The sequence below is a fragment of the Triticum urartu genome, chromosome 6A (genome assembly GCF_056163025.1).
Source record: "Triticum urartu cultivar PI428250 chromosome 6A, HENAU_Tu73, whole genome shotgun sequence".
Classification (NCBI taxonomy): domain Eukaryota; kingdom Viridiplantae; phylum Streptophyta; class Magnoliopsida; order Poales; family Poaceae; genus Triticum; species Triticum urartu.
The window spans coordinates 89,876,498-89,891,537 of NC_141878.1; the positions used below are offsets into that span (position 1 = coordinate 89,876,498).

At 39.4% G+C, this 15,040-nt stretch overlaps 1 long non-coding RNA gene across 4 annotated transcripts; it reads left to right on the plus strand.

Moving 5' to 3' along the window:
* The first annotated feature begins 2,536 nt into the window (after positions 1-2,536).
* Positions 2,537-7,968, plus strand: LOC125513768 (uncharacterized). 4 transcript variants are annotated; one of them, XR_007286154.2, is made up of 5 exons: positions 2,537-3,036; positions 3,435-3,838; positions 4,139-4,207; positions 5,263-6,932; positions 7,626-7,968. It is a non-coding gene; the product is annotated as an uncharacterized LOC125513768 (long non-coding RNA). The 4 variants fall into 4 exon arrangements; XR_007286152.2 differs by having other exon boundaries at positions 2,543-3,036; positions 3,435-3,629; positions 3,734-3,838; positions 5,263-7,968; XR_007286155.2 differs by having other exon boundaries at positions 2,543-3,036; positions 3,435-3,622; positions 3,734-3,838; positions 5,263-7,968.
* Positions 7,969-15,040: the final 7,072 nt, after the last annotated feature.

The window sequence follows — 15,040 nt, forward strand, 5'->3', positions numbered from 1 at the left end:
GCCCGAGATTCGATCGTCGGTATCCCGATACCTTGTTCAATCTCGTTACCGGCAAGTCTCTTTACTCGTTCCATAACACATCATCCCGTGATCAACTCCTTGATCACATTGTGCACATTATGATGATGTCCTACCGAGTGGGCCCAGAGATACCTATCCGTTTACACGGAGTGACAAATCCCAGTCTCGATTCGTGCCAACCCAACAGACACTTTCGGAGATACCTGTAATGTACCTTTATAGCCACCCAGTTACGTTGTGACGTTTGGTACACCCAAAGCATTCCTACGGTATCCGGGAGTTGCACAATCTCATGGTCTAAGGAAATGATACTTGACATTAGAAAAGCTTTAGCATACGAACTACACGATCCAGTGCTATGCTTAGAATTGGGTCTTGTCCATCACATCATTCTCCTAATGATGTGATCCCGTTATCAACGACATCCAATGTCCATGGTTAGGAAACCATAACCATCTATTGATCAACGAGCTAGTCAACTAGAGGCTCACTAGGAACATGGTGTTGTCTATGTATCCACACATGTATCTGAGTTTCCTATCAATACAATTATAGCATGGATAATAAACGATTATCATGAACAAGGAAATATAATAATAACTAATTTATTATTGCCTCTAGGGCATATTTCCAACAATACGTGCTTATGGAGAAGAACTTGCATGACATTTTTTGTCCTACCCTCCCGTGGCAGTGGGGTCCTATTGGAAACTAAGGGATATTAAGGCCTCCTTTTAATAGAGTATCGGACCAAAGCATTAACACATAGTGAATACATGAACTCCTCAAATTAGGGTCATCACCGGTAAGTATCCCGATTATTGTCACTTCGGGGTTAACGGATCATAACACATAATAGGTGACTATAGGCTTGCAAGATAGGATCAAGAACTCACATATATTCATGAAAACATAATAGGTTCAGATCTGTAATCATGGCACTCGGGCCCTAGTGACAAGCATTAAGCATAGTAAAGTCATAGCAATATCAGTCTCAGAACATAATGGATACTAGGGATCAAAACTTAACAAAACTAACTTGATTACATGATAAATCTCATCCAACCCATCACCGTCCAACAAGCCTACGATGGAATTACTCACACACGGCAATGAGTGATGACCCACAAATATAGGGGATCTACCGTAGCCTTTTCGATAAGTAAGAGTGTCGAACCCAACGAGGAGCAGAAGGAAATGATAATCAGTTTTCAGTAAGGTATTCTCTGCAAGCACTGAAATTATTATTAATAGATAGTTTTGTGATAAGGTAATTTGTAACGAGTAGCAAGTAATAAAAGTAAATAAGGTGCAGCAAGATGGCCCAATCCTTTTTGTAGCAAATGACAAGCCTGGAAAATTTCTTATATAGAGAAAAGCGCTCCCGAGGACACATGGGAATTATCGTCAAGCTAGTTTTCATCACGATCATATGATTCGCATTCGGTACTTTGATAATTCGATATGTGGGTGGACCGGTGCTTGGGTGCTGTCCTTACTTGGACAAGCATCTCATTTATGATTAACTCCTATTGAAAGCATCCGCAACTACAACAGAAGTATTAAGGTAAACCAAACCATAGCATGAAACATATGGATCCAAATCAGCCCCTTACGAAGCAACGCCTAAACTAGGGTTTAAGCTTCTGTCACTCTAGCAACCCATCATCTACTTATTATTTCCCAATGCCTTCCTCTAGGCCCAAACAATGATGAAGTGTCATGTAGTCAACGTTCACATGACACCACTAGAGGAGAGACAACATAAATCTCATCAAAATATCAAATGAATACCAAATTCACATGACTACTAATAGCAAGACTTCTCCCATGTCCTTAGGAACAAACATAACTACTCACAAAGCATATTCATGTTCATAATTAGAGGGGTATTAATATGCATAATGGATCTAAACATATGATCTTCCACCAAGTAAACCAACTTGCATCAACTACAAGGAGTAATCAACACTACTAGCAACCCACATGTACCAATCTGAGGTTTGGATACAAAGATTGGATACAAAAGATGAACTAGGGTTTGAGATGAGATGGTGCTGATGAAGATGTTGATGGGGATTGACCCCCTCCTGATGAGAGGATCGTTGGTGATGACGATTGTGATGATTTCCCCCTCCCAGAGGGAAGTGTCCCTCGCAAAACAGCTCTGCCAGAGCCCTAGATTGGTTCCGCAAAGATTCTGCCTCATGGCAGCGGAGTCTCGTCCCGAAAGCTTGCTTATGATTTTTTCTCGGACGAAAGACCTCATTCTAACCTATAAGGATGCTAGCCAAGTTGGCTCCAGGATGCTCCCTCGATTTGGTCCACTTCTGACCATTGGATCGGCCATCAAGCTCATTTGGGCCGTCTGATCTTTACTTCCTGGTCAAATTTAATTTTTACCTCGCGGGCATTTTTACTGGTCAATAACGGGTGGGCTCGTCTCGTGTGTTCATTGGCTGGGTGTGGCTTTTCCGTGTTCGCGAGGGATTCGCCAATCCGCTCCGCCCGCGCCCCACGCTCGGCTCGACCAGCAGAACAACCAGAAGGGTCAAACCCTAGCCGCCAAACCTTCTCGTCCCGAGCCTCGCGTCCCCTTCGCCTCGCGTCCCCTTCGCCTCGTCTCCTCCCCGCTCCATCCTCTCCCACGCCGCCGCCCCCTCTCCCCGCTTGCCTCAGCCGCCTCCTCTCCTCCCCGTGCCGCCGGCCCCCTCCTTTCTCCCTGTGCCGCCGGCCACCTCCATTCTCCCCGTGCTGGAGCAGAGATGCCTCAGTAGGGGCAGAACACCGGGGCTTTATCTCCCCTTGTCTAGCACCGGCCAGTGAACAAGACGGAGGGTAGCCAAGGGCGCCTCAAACGGCGGCTGCTCTTCTCCGGCTTGGACCAGAACCCTGGCGTCTGGGTAAGTGCAGAGGAGCGAGCAGAGCAGATGGTGCAGCCGGCCTCCTCCTCTCTCTCCCTCCCCTTGCTCTCACTCGCTTCAGCACCCTCCTCGCCGTTGGCTGCATACCCAGGTTAATCTCTCTCTTTCTCTGCCCCTCTGTCTCTTATTTATTTGATTTGATCTGAGAATAGAATCACTAGCGATATGTATTTTAGATTTAGGTCTTTGAGTATGGGATGTCTGAGGCAAACTTTTTATCCATGCATTTTTTTCCTATTGCAATATTTAGTCGATTTTGGAATAGAAGATCTGGAAATATTCCTTGCAGATTTAGGCCTGCAATTCACGTATTTGTTACTCTTCAACATTGAGATCAAGAAGTATTTATATCAACTTTTTTTAAACTACACACGATTTTCAAGTTGTTCTTTCATTAATTTAAGGAGCTCCTTCAGTTAGTATGCTTGAATATCTGAGGTAGTTCTACATTCTGACATGTTCTCCTTCATCTCTCTTTATGTTCTACAGATAATTGATGAAAAAACTTTGATAAAGAAATATCGGCGTCGTCTCATCGTCTTCATCGATATGAGCATCTCTATCGGACCACACGTCCATGCCTCCCCATCTACCGTGCTGGAGTAGCCGCCTCCGGGTTGAGGTATCGCACTGCCACCGCTGCCGCTGCCTGGGTCCCTCCTCTTGCTCCTGCCGAGGTCACATGTTCGTCGAGGCATCAAGACACCTTGGTTTTCTTTTCTTTTTTCCTATTTCTGTTCTTCCACTTGTTTCTTCTCCCTGGACCTCCCTGTCCGCTGAAATTGCAGGCTGAGGTGAGCACCATGAGGAAGAGGAGGTCAGTGGCTGATATAGAGAGCTCCTCGACCGGGGAAGTTGCAGTTCTGGAGGAACTCGAAGATGTCATTTTTCAGGTATGTTCACCGGAAGAGGGGTTACTATTTTGGCATGTCCAGTTAGTTCAATTTACCTTTGCATCTAACTCTGTCTAGCTTGTCGAGATTGCATACATGGTATTGATGTGTTGGTAAAGTCCTTTTAGATGAAAAGAAAGTGCCTTTTTCTTTCTATATAGTTGACATGTGAATATTTATATTAACGAATGTAAGAGTTTTCTGAATTTTATCTTCTCATTTGCAGTTTTGATGGGAATCACTACAAATAGTTATGGTCATGAATGTAAGAGTTTTCTGAATTTTACCTCTCATTTACAGTTTTGATGGGAATTGCTACAACAACAATTAGAAGAAACTGCATTGCAGGTTCAGAACCAATTTCTAGGGGTATGTACAAGCTGTTTTTATTCCATCTTGGTTTTAAATTGGTTAATTAGCATAGCATTTTGATTGTTGAGCTTTATTTCATCTACATTTGGTTCTGAACATGTGTGCTTTTAAGAAACTTTGTATTCTTCCCTATTTTGAAGAGCCCACAAAGAGACTAAAAAAATGGTGATAGTCATGTCCAGAATGCCGAAAGCTTCATTTTGGTCCATTAGATAGTTTATAGCTTTGTCACTGGAGGTTAGGTTGTCACATAGGGGTTGCTGCTTGTGAAAATTATATACAGCCATGAGTCCCTGACAAAATAATCGCAGCTTCTGAAAATTATATACAGCCATGAATGCTCCATAGTTCTACATGCAACACAGCTAATTACCGAATCTGCAATGCATGCTTATTTCTGGTAGAAGCTTAGTGGATGAATTAGCATTGTGCAAAGTCTGTCTAAGCTCCCGTCTCTTTTCTTTCTATAAACTGGAAGGCCAGGATAGATTTCTTAATACCATTTTGGGATTGTTTGAGCACTGAACAATGTTAACATGTTTACCATTTCACATTTCTTAATACCATTTTGGGATTGTTTGAGCACTATACCAATGTTTTGCTTTCTGCTAAAGTCAAAGATATTGTATCCAGTGTTTTTCAATTGCCAACACATGCCAAATTCTGCATATTCATTCCATGGAGAGTGTGGAAGTAATGTAATAATGTGGCACTGAGATTGGCGAGTGACGCCTACTTCCAGTGTACAGAGTTTATCAAAATGCACATGAGTTGTCCTGCCAAATGTTCAGAAAACTGTTATGTGTTAAAACTGCTGCCAGATTAGTTCACATGTGTCTTTCTCTTTACATAATTTCTTGCTTCTTACCGAACTTTACGCTGCATTTCTCTGAACTTTCTTGCTTGCTTGACTGCGTCGCCACAACTTTGGCTTGCGTTCTTCCCTCTCCCATATGGTCGCCATCTAGGTTCTCTTCCAGCGGTTGCTCAGATCATCCGACAAGGCTCTCTGCCAGATGCCTAATTCTTATTTTCTGTTGTTTTGTGTGCAGGATTATGGCAAGGAGCAGTGGTCGTTCGGGTTCTAGGGGAACAACATGCACAGGTTAACTCCGCAATTCAGAAATTCAGTCTTCGTATTGACATCCGAGACGAAGAGAAGTGCTGTAGAGACGCGTTTTATTTCAAAGTTACGATACTTATAAAGTAAGCCATGCTTTGTCAACCGAATATGTGTATGTATGTATATGCAATAAAGGCGAAGAACAGAGTCTTTACTTCTCTTCCAACGGATCTCCTAGCGAAATGAAGATATGGATAGGTGCTACTGAAGTAGCCAACATATACTTAGTATGGAGGAGAGGGCGTGGGTGTACATAATAGGGAAGCAAGTGAGATCCCAAGAAAATACGCATACAAGTATATCGCAAGTTTAATGCTATATTATTCTTAAATGAAAATTACACTAGGTTGACTTTTAATATACATGGAGCATCCTTTTTTCAACAGTCTAATTACTCCATGTAATTACTGCATCCATTTTGGTATGTGATACTGCAAGTGTAAATTCAGGAAAAAAACTATGTTGTTTAGTGTGAGCTGCAAATTTAGTTTTTGTTGGTGGATTTCCTCAACCATATTTTCGCTGCATAGAGTGGACTTGGTAGGAGTCTATTATTCAGCTCTATTCTATGTTTGGAGAGCACTCTCTTTTTCCCTTTTGTAGGAAAATATTTTATAGAGAACTCTGCACTAACCCATGATTAGTAACTGTGATATATGATCATTATCCAATGACAAAACTGTTAGAGAAACCTTCATTTTGAAAAGGAATCATGACCTCATATATAATTTTTACATTCCATCTTCTATTTCAAGTAAATCCTTGCCCAACATGCTATTTACCACATATACGTACTTCTTTAGCCTGCACAATTGACGGACCTGCTACAGTTCAGTAGGAAATTCAGTTCAGTAGGAAATTTCAGGGATGGACCAAGGAAAAAAGATGCTGATGGAGTGCCCTGTATTGCTACCTGATTTTCGGTGAACTTTCAAATTAGTTCTGCGCTGTCCTTCAACAACTGCTTTGTATAATCCAGAAGAATTGGTATCTGCATAGGCAATTGGTAGCGCAGTGCGCTTGCTTAGGCCATCTAACATATGGGCAGAGATAGAGTTTAGGCACCCGGATAAGGGGATATAGAGATTGTAGGCCAATATCTCATTAGCTGTACAATATGAAATAACTTAAGTGGCAATATCAAATGTTCTTCTCTTTTCATAGACAAAAGGGATAATGTGTTTTACTATATGTATAAATTGACATGCCATAGATATTTATGGTACGATGCCTTTCCCACACATTCAATGGACAGTCCACTTCCATATTTATGTCTTCTTACACCCAGAATATGTCTCTCTTTTAAGTATTGACTGAAACATTAGCAATAAAATTATTAGAAGAGTTTATTCTTGCCTACATCGAAGCACTATAATGTCTACCATTCAGTTACAGTTTAAAGTTCATATATCGTAATAGTATTATAGGCTGTCTTTATATTTTTATCAATTGATGCTTTCTTATTAGATTTTTTTCAAGCTGGCTTCCTTCTCAACATCCTATACTAATATAGGTTATTGGATAAAGTTCTGTACTGATAGTACAAAACTTTGTGGTCGCCCAGGCTATTCAGCCTTTAATCATATTTAACATCGTCAGGTAAGTAACGATGTCATGATCAGAAGTCATTGGCTATGTGCTATATATATGCGCATAATTTCATAAACTACATTGCGCATTCGATTGTTTTCAGGAACAATAGATTTTCTTAATTTTTTAACTCAATGTGAAAATGAACATTGATGTTTTTTGTCCCTCGAAGGAGACGAGGTTTAATATTTTCTTACATGACCAGGAACATTAGGAGATGTTCAAATGAGTAGTGAAAGAAGAAGAGTTATTTGCAAAGATGGTAGCTTTCTTTTCTGTACAAAGATGATGGCTATACCCACAATATTGCTCTTGTTACCTTCTTTTGATGTAGACCTTAGCTCATTTTCTTAGCAACAAAAATTCTGAATTTATTGTGCGCACATGCTTATTTGGCCAATCAGGATAATAATAATTTTGCGGTTTTGTACAAGTTTTATTAGTTAATTGTTTTCAAAATTAGAATCTTGCTGATTAACCTATCTGCATTTTGTAGTAAAGTAGCTACCTACACGAGGTAGGTCCATTAACTCTTTTGTAGAACCAGATTGTTGGTATTTCCTCAGAAGTAAAAATGTTACCTTTTCCTTTACTCGCTTACTTGAAACCAGACTATTAGGTACCCACCTTCCAAGATATATAAACAATCACGTCAGGCTATTCTTTGGTTGTTGATCAAACAACCAACACTCTGGTGTATAGGGTCTCTGGATAAACAAGCTCGAGGAGGCCGTTGTTTGGTGCAGCCCACGACAACAACTACACCATTGACCACTGAAGCAAGGTCCTTGTATGGTCACTGAAGAAATCATCTTTCCTCCGACCGAAGGGCACTTTTCTTGAATCTTAGCTGGTGTCTGTTGTAATTTACTATCATCCCTAAGACAAACTTGATTCTGTGTTGCCGTTCTTTATCTCTATTGTTTAATCCAAATTACTACTGTGACATGATAACATATATGATGCAATGGACAATATTCCTAAGAACTGCACGGACACAGTGCTTTATCATATCTTGAACACATTTGATTTATTGTGTTGCCCATGTGTACAACTACTTGGATCATCTAATTGCAGACTCAACTATTGTAAGCTACTAATGATCTAATATGTTACATTCTTACATCATTAAGCAAATATTTGCATTTAGCTCTTGGTTTGAATTGGACTTTGCGCCATTTGGTGCAACGGGATACAGAATATTTGCTAAATTGGAACTCATCTTCTCTCAAATAACCAAGGGTTTGACCTGGTATCTTGTGCCATTTGGCGCAAAACAACATTTGTTTTCTGGATTCAGTTTTGGTTCTTTTTGTAAAAATAGTCGGATAGTGATCTTAATGAAACATTGCATTTTTTCATTTGCTGGTACAATTGGCAAATAAATTTGTATCACTATCAATTTTATCAGGTAAAAATACCAGCATGTTGTTTGTGGTGCATGTACGGTTGTATAGTGAAGATGTGTGTAGGGCGATGCATTGCTGCCCATGGAGCACTGCAAGGCTTCAGGATATGTACCACAACTTAGAGAAACGACTCGACACAGTACCACTTGTTCCTATCACCATGCAAGTTGTTGATGCTTTACTGTTGAACTATTGATCACTCCCTTTTTTCTTTAATCTATGTGATGGTGTCCCTTACCATAAATACTTGTTATGTCAATTCAGTAGAAATGATGTTTTAGGCATGTTTGATAGTTATGAAGCAAAAATCATAGACGGTAGCTATTGCTATTATTGAGACGTTTCAAACTATTGTTCATCTGCTATTTATTGTTTGATGCTCCTTCGTTATTTCCATACAGAAGGGCTAAAGCTCCAATCATACATGTTTGCTTAAACCTAAAGCTCCTAACTAATGAAAATATTTTTAAAGCACTCATGATTTTGAAGGTACATATATTTTTAAACAAGAGCCTATGTATTGTTTTGCTCAAACACAAGTCACTAAAAACCGCAAATGTTTTCAATGTGAACATGATTTCAAATGGGTCTCTGCGAAAATGGTAGCACGTATTTTGTGCTATGACATTAAAATATGTATACACGTATCATTGTAGATAACAATCCACCGTGTTTCCTATTAAAGGGGATTAAACAATGGATATTTTTTATCGCGAACATGGATTTAGTGTGCCTCTGCGCCATTTGGCGCAACGGGTCCACTAGTATAGCAGAAGATGGGCATCGGAGGGCCACCAGGAGCCCACGAGGCAGGGGGGCGCGCCCCCACCCTTGTGGCCAGGGTGTGCCCCCCCTCTAGTACTTCTTGTATCCAATATTTTTTATATATTCTGAAAAGTGCGCCCGTGGAGTTTCAGGACTTTTGGAGATGTGTAGAATAGGTCTCTAATATTTGCTCCTTTTCCAGCTCAGAATTTCAGCTGCCGGCATTCCCCCTCTTCATGTAATCCTTGTAAAATAAGAGAGAATAGGCATAAGTATTGTGACGTAATGTGTAATAATAGCCCATAATGCAATAAATATCGATATAAAAGCATGATGCAAAATGGACGTATCAACTCCCCCAAGCTTAGACCTCGCTTTCCTCAAGCAAAAGTCGAAATCGAAAAATATGTCCACATGTTTAGAGATAGATGTGTCGATAAAAATAAAATACGGACATGAGGGCATCATGATCATTCTTAGAACAACATATATATCTCTTATGCTAAAGTAATAATTCAATCACAATTTCAAGTATGAATCATAAATTTTATTGACAACCAACAAACTCTAATCTCAGTCATTGAGGCAATTGCAATTTATCATAACATACGAACGAGTCAATATAAGAGCTTTTCAGCAAGTCCACATACTCAACCATCTTTACTCTTTCACAATTGCTAACACTCACACAGTATTTATGGGTATGAAGTTTTAATCGGACAGAGAGAAAAATAGGGACTTATAGTTTTGCCTCCCAATGTTTTACCTCAAGGGTAATGTCAACAATAATAGTTCATGAAGACTCGCATCCAATTAGCTATATATATCAGGATCTTTCCAACACATTGTGCTTGCCAAAGGATAAAATGTAAAAAAGAAAGGTGAAGATCACCAAGACTCTTATGTAAGGTAGAAGATAAAAATAAAAGATAGGCCCTTCGCAGAGGGAAGCAGAGGTTGTCATGCGCTTTTATGGTTGGATGCACGAAATCTTAATGCAAAAGAACGTCACTTTATATTGCCACTTGTGATATGGACCTTTATTATGCAGTCCGTCGCTTTTATTTCTTCCACATCACAAGATCGTATAAAGCTTATTTTCTCCACACTAATAAGTCATACATATTTAGAGAGCAATTTTTATTGCTTGCACCGATGACAACTTACTTGAAGGATCTTACTCAATCCATAGGTAGATATGGCGGACTCTCATGGAAAAACTGGGTTTAGGGATATTTGGAAGCACAAGTAGTATCTCTACTTGGTGCAAAGAAATTGGCTAGCAAGAGAGGGAAAGGCAAGCTCAACATGTTGGATGATCCATGACAATATAATTTATCTCAGATGAAAGAAAACAAAACCCATTACGTTGTCTTCCTTGTCCAACGTCAACTCTTTAGCATATCATACTTTAATGAGTGCTCACAATCATAAAAAATGTCCAAGATAGTATATTTATATGTGAATACCTCTCTTTCTTTATTACTTCCTATTAATTGCAACGATGACCAAAACTATGTTTGTCAACTCTCAACAACTTTTATTCATCATACTCTTTATATGTGAGGTCATTACTCTCCATAAGATCCATATGATCTCTTTATTTCTTTTTATTCTTTCTCTTTTTATTTTATTCCCTCAAGATCATAGCAAAATAATCAGACCCTTGACTCAACACTAAACTTTATTATATATAGCTCACGGACTCGATTACATAGAAGGATCATAAAGCAAAACTCACAACTAGATCACACTAAAACTTTACTCTACTAGATCAAGGTATTATCAAAAGGATCGAACTAAGAAAAATGGTAAAGATAGAAGTGATGGTGATACGATACTAGGGCACTCCCCCAAGCTTGGCAGTTGCCAAGGGGAGTGCCCATACCCGTGTGATTATGTCTCCTTCTTCAGGGGTGGCGATGTGATATTCTTGGCGATGATGCCCCTCAGGATACGATTCTCTTCCTCGAGCTTATTGACTTGCTGCTTGAGGTTCATAATTTCCTTACGGAGCTTGCCAGTGACGGCTAAAGATCCTTTCACCCAAGGATGTTGCATAGCTGCGGGAGAACAAGTAACACTCTTTTTCATATTTTAATAAGAAAGAAATCTAACAATGGAAGGGATGACCGAGTTTGGAATAGCTGAGCTCTGTAGTTCCCCCATCATGAATCCTGCCCGGAAACGAGAAGTAACTTCTTGGTCCTCCTCCATGGCATCTATCCTTTTCAAGTCAGCTTCCATCTCTTCCTCCGTTGAGGGCCCAAAGTGATAGGCATCGCTGTTTACCCCTGTACCTGGTGTCGGATGAGACACCCGACTCTCCCCGACTAACTCTTGAGAAGACATCTTACGCTAATCTGCGGCAGAAACAGCTCGAAACAAGAACAGGGGATAATTGCGTAATACGGAGGTAAAAACCTTAGGGAGATTATATAATGAATTTTTACCGACTAAAAGAAGTATCGTGCAAGAAAACGGAGTCTGGATAGCACACGAGGTGCCCACGATGCAGGGGGCGCGCCCGGGGGGGGGGGGGGGGGGTAGGGCGCGCCCTCCACCCTCGTGGAAGCCCCATGTCCTTTTCGGTATGCTTCTTATTTTCCTATTTTTTTTATATTCCAAAATGGAGAAATATTGCCATTAGAACTATTTTGGAGTCGGTTTACTTACCGTACCACATACCTATTCCTTTTCGGAGTCTGAAATGTTCTGGAAAGTGTCCCTTATGTATTCCTCCGGGGTTACGGTTTCAATGATATTAGTTTCAACATTTATAGGATTGCCTGAGATATAGTGTTTGATTCTTTGACCGTTCACCACCCACGGATTTGTGCCTTCGAAGTTGTTGATTTTTATGGCACCGGAACGATAGACCTCCTCGATGACGTAAGGGCCTTCCCATTTAGAGAGAAGGTTGCCTGCAAAAAATCTTAAACGAGAGTTGTATAGCAATACATAATCACCTACATTGAACTCATGCTTTTGTATCCTTTTGTCATGCCATCTTTTAACTTTTCTTTAAACAATTTGGCACTTTCATAGGCTTGGGTTCTCCATTCATCAAGTGAGCTAATGTCAAATAACCTCTTCTCACCGGCAAGTTTGAAATCATAATTGAGCTCTTTAATGGCTCAATGCCTTATGTTCTAGCTCAAGAGGTAAGTGGCATGCTTTGCCATAAACCATTTTATACGGAGACATACCCATAGGATTTTTATATGCAATTTTATAAGCGCATAATGCATCGTCAAGTTTCTTGGACCAATTCTTTCTAGATCTATTAACAGTCTTTTGCAAAATTAATTTGAGCTCTCTGTTACTCAATTCTACTTGACCACTAGACTGTGGGTGATAAGGAGATGAAATTCTATGATTAACATCATACTTAGCAAGCATTTTACGAAAGGCACCATGAATAAAATGTGAACCACCATCTGTCATTAAATATGTAGGGACTCCAAACCTCGGGAAAATAACTTCTTTAAGCATGTTAATAGAGGTGTTATGATCAGAACTACTAGTTGGAATAGCTTCTACCCACTTAGTAACGTAATCAACAGCGACTAAAATATGTGTATACCCGTTAGAGGAAGGAAAAGGTCCCATATAATCAAAGCCCCAAACATCAAATGGTTCAATAACAAGTGAATAATTCATAGGCATTTCTTGACGTCTAGTAATATTACCAATTCTTTGATATTCATCACAAGACAAGACAAACTTACGGGCATCCTTGAAGAGAGTAGGCCAATAAAAACCGGATTGCAATACCTTATGTGCAGTTCTATCTCCAACATGGTGTCCTCCATAAGCCTCGGAGTGACACTTGCGTAGGATTTGTTCCTGTTCATGCTCAGGTACACAACGTCTAACAATACCATCTACTCCTTTATAAAGATGTGGGTCATCCCAAAAGTAATGTCTCAAATCATAGAAGAACTTTTTCTTTTGCTGGTATGTGAAACTAGGTGGTATAAATTTAGCAACAATATAATTAGCATAATCAGCATACCATGGAGCAGTTCGAGAAGCATTTATGACATTTAATTGTTCATCAGGAAAGCTATCATCAATAGGTAGTGGGTCATTAAGAACATTTTCTAACCTAGACAAGTTGTCTGCAACGGGGTTCTCAGCTTCCTTTCTATCAACAATATGCAAATCAAATTCTTGTAGCAGGAGAACCCATCTAATAAGTCTAGGTTTAGCATCTTTCTTTTCCATAAGGTATTTAATAGCAGCATGACCAGTGTGAATAGTTACTTTAGAATCAACAATATAAGGTCTGGACTTATCACAAGCAAATACAATTGCTAATAATTCCTTTTCAATATTAGCATAATTTCTTTGGGCACCGTCTAGGGTTTTACTAGCATATTTGATAACATTTAATTTCTTATCAACTCTTTGTCCTAGAACAGCCCCTACAGCATAATCACTAGCATCACACATAATTTCAAATGGTAAATTCCAATCAGGTGGCTGAACAATAGGTGCAGAAATCAGGGCTTTCTTAAGTATTTCAAATGCTTCTACACAATCATCATCAAAGACAAAAGGAATATCTTTTTTGTAATAGGTTAGTCAGAGGCTGAGAAATTTTTGAGAAGTCCTTAATGAACCTCCTATAAAAATCGGCATGACCAAGGAAACTTCTTATACCTTTGATGTCCTTGGGACACGACATCTTTTCAATAGCATCGACTTTAGCTTTATCAACTTCAATACCTCTTTCAAAAATTTTATGCCCCAAGACAATACCTTCATTAACCATAAAGTGGCACTTCTCCCAGTTCAAGACAAGATTAGTTTCTTCACATCTCTGCAAAACTCGATCAAGGTTGCTCAAGCAATCATCAAAAGAGGATCCATAAACGGAGAAATCGTCCATGAAAACCTCACAAATCTTTTCACGAAAGTCAGAGAATATAGCCATCATGCATCTTTGAAAGGTAGCAGGTGCATTACATAAACCAAAAGGCATACGTCTATAAGAAAAAGTACCGAAAGGGCAAGTAAAAGTGTTCTTTGCTTGATCATCAGCTGACACAGGTATTTGAGAGAAGCCAGAGTAACCATCTAGAAAGCAAAAATGTGTATGTTTGGATAATCTTTCTAGCATTTGATCAATAAAAGGCAAAGGGTATTGATCTTTTTTAGTAGCTTTATTTAATTTGCGGAAATCAATTACCATCCTATAACCTGTAATAATTCTTTGCGGGATCAATTCATCTTTATCATTAGGAACAACAATAATACCTCCCTTCTTAGGGACACAATGGACAGGACTTACCCACTGACTATCAGCAACGGGATAAATTATACCTGCCTCAAGGAGCTTTAATATTTCATTTCTTGTCACTTCTTTCATCTTAGGATTCAACCGTCGTTGGTGATCAATAACTGGTTTGGCGTCTTTCTCCAAATTTATTTTGTGTTGACATAGAGTGGGACTAATGCCTTTAAGATCATCAAGAGTATATCCAATAGCAGCGCGGTGCTTCTTTAGAGTTTTCAATAATTTTGCTTCCTCCTTCTCTGAAAGGTTAGCACTAATAATAACAGGATATATCTTCTTCTCATCAAGATAAGCATATTTAAGAGTATCAGGTAATGGTTTAAGCTCAAACACGAGATCACCCTTGGGTGGAGGAGGATCCCCTAGGATTTCAATAGACATGTTGTGTTTCAGAATAGGTCCCTGTTTAAAGAATACTTCATCTATTTCCCTTCTTTCATTCATGAACATATCATTTTCATGGTCTAGCAAATATTGTTCTAAAGGATCAGTAGGAGGCACGACAATAGAAGCAAGACCAATAATTTCAGCTTTACTAGGCAATTCTTTATCATGGTGTTTTCTACAAAATTTAGCAAAATTAAACTCATGAGACATATCCCCTATACCAACAGAAACAATATCCTTATTACAGTCTA